A 2,620-nucleotide genomic window follows, 5' to 3' on the forward strand; every position below is an offset into this window, starting at 1 on the left:
CGACGCAATTTGAGTGTTCCATCGTCATTACAAGGCCCTGAACGTTACATTTAACTATCATTTTTGCGTCGGATTCGAAAATTTTGACTCACAGGAGAAAGACCATGAGGTGCCTGAGGCAGCAACAGACCCTTGGAGACAAGTCGGCTGGAGGCCGATGTATTGAATCTCGACGCAATTTGAGTGTTCCATCGTCATTTGGAGGCCCTAAACGTTACAATTCACTATCATTTTTGCGTCGGATTCGAAAATCTAGACTCGCAGAAGGACCATGTGGTGCACGAGGCAGAATAGACCCTTGGAGACAAGTCGGCTGCAGGCCGATGTCTTGAATCTCGATGCAATTTGAGTGTTCCATCGTCATTACAAGGCCCTGAACGTTACATTTAACTATCATTTTTGCGTCGGATTCGAAAATTTAGACTCACAGGAGAAAGACCATGAGGTGCCTGAGGCAGCAACAGACCCTTGGAGACAAGTCGGCTGGAGGCCGATGTATTGAATCTCGACGCAATTTGAGTGTTCCATCGTCATTAGGAGGCCCTAAACGTTACAATTCACTATCAGTTTTGCGTCGGGTTCGAAAATCTAGACTCACAGGAGAAGGACCATGTGGTGCCCGAGGCAGCATTAAACCCTTGGAGACAAGTCGGCTGCAGGCCGATGTATTGAATCTCGACGCAATTTGAGTGTTCCATCGTCATTACAGGGCCCTGAACGTTACAATTAACTATCATTTTTGCGTCGGATTCGAAAATCTAGACTCACAGGAGAACGACCATAAGGCGGCCGATGCAGCAATAGACCCTTGGAGACAAGTCGGCTGGTGGCCGATGTATTGAATCTCGACGCAATTTGAGTGTTCCATCGGCATTAGGAGGCCCTGAACGTTACAATTAACTATCATTTTTGCGTCGGATTCGAAAATCTAGACTCACCGGAGACGGACCATGTGGTGCCCGAGGCAGCGATATCCCCTTGGAGACAAGTCGGCTGGAGGCCGATGTATTGAATCTCGACGCAATTTGAGAGTTCCATCGACATTAGGAGGCCCTGAACCTTTCAATTAACTATCTATTTTGCGTCGGATTCGAAAATGTAGACTCACAGGAGAAGGACCATGAGGTGCCCGAGGCAGCAATAGACCCTTGGAGACAAGTCGGCTGGAGGCCGATGTATTGAATCTCGACGCAATTTGAGTGTTCCATCGTCATTAGGAGGCCCTAAACGTTACAATTCACTATCATTTTTGCGTCGGATTCGAAAATCTAGACTCGCAGGAGAAGGACCATGTGGTGCCCGAGGCAGCAACAGACCCTTGGAGACAAGTCGGCTGGAGGCCGATGTATTGGATCTCGACGCAATTTGAGTGTTCCATCGGCATTAGGAGGCCCTGAACGTTGCAATTAACTATCATTTTTGCGTCGGATTCGAAAATCTAGACTCACAGGAGAACGACCATAAGGTGCCCGAGGCAGCAACAGACCCTTGGAGACAAGTCGGCTGGAGGCCGATGTATTGAATCTCGACGCAATTTGAGTGTTCCATCGTCACTACAAGGCCCTGAACGTTACAATTAACTATCATTTTTGCGTCGGATTCGAAAATTTAGACTCACAGGAGAAGGACCATGTGGTGCCCGAGGCAGCAATAGACCCTTGGAGACAAGTCGGCTGGAGGCCGATGTATTGAATCTCGACGCAATTTGAGTGTTCCATCGTCATTAGGAGGCCCTAAACGTTACAATTCACTATCATTTTTGCGTCGGATTCGAAAATCTAGACTCGCAGGAGAAGGACCATGTGGTGCCCGAGGCAGCAATAGACCCTTGGAGACAGGTCGGCTGCAGGCCGATGTATTGAATCTCGACGCAATTTGAGTGTTCCATCGGCATTAGGAGGCCCTGAACGTTACAATTAACTATCATTTTTGCGTCGGATTCGAAAATCTAGACTCACAGGAGAAGGACCATGAGGTGCTCGAGGCAGCAATAGACCCTTGGAGACAAGTCGGCTGGAGGCCGATGTATTGAATCTCGACGCAATTTGAGTGTTCCATCGTCATTAGGAGGCCCTAAACGTCACAATTCACTATCATTTTTGCGTCGGATTCGAAAATCTAGACTCACAGGAGAAGGATCATCTGGTGCCCGAGGCAACAATAGACCCTTGGAGACAAGTCGGCTGGAGGCCGATGTATTGAATCTCGACGCAATTTGAGTGTTCCATCGTCATTAGGAGGCCCTAAACGTTACAATTCAATATCAGTTTTGCGTCGGATTCGAAAATCTAGCCTTACAAGAGAACGAACGTAAGGTTCCCGAGGCAGCATTAGACCCTTGGAGACAAGTCGGCTGGAGGACGATGTATTGAATCTCGACGCAATTTGAGTGTTCCATCGGCATTAGGAGGCCCTGAACGTTTCAATTAACTATCATTTTTGCGTCGGATTCGAAAATCTAGACTTACAAGAGAACGACCATCAGGTGCCCGAGGCAGCATTAGACCCTTGGAGACAAGTCGGCTGGAGGCCGATGTATTGAATCTCGACGCAATTTGAGTGTTCCATCGTCATTAGGAGGCCCTAAACGTTACAATTAACTATCATTTTAGCGTCGGAT

The sequence above is a fragment of the Schistocerca americana genome, unplaced genomic scaffold (assembly GCF_021461395.2).
Source record: "Schistocerca americana isolate TAMUIC-IGC-003095 unplaced genomic scaffold, iqSchAmer2.1 HiC_scaffold_50, whole genome shotgun sequence".
NCBI classification, from domain to species: domain Eukaryota; kingdom Metazoa; phylum Arthropoda; class Insecta; order Orthoptera; family Acrididae; genus Schistocerca; species Schistocerca americana.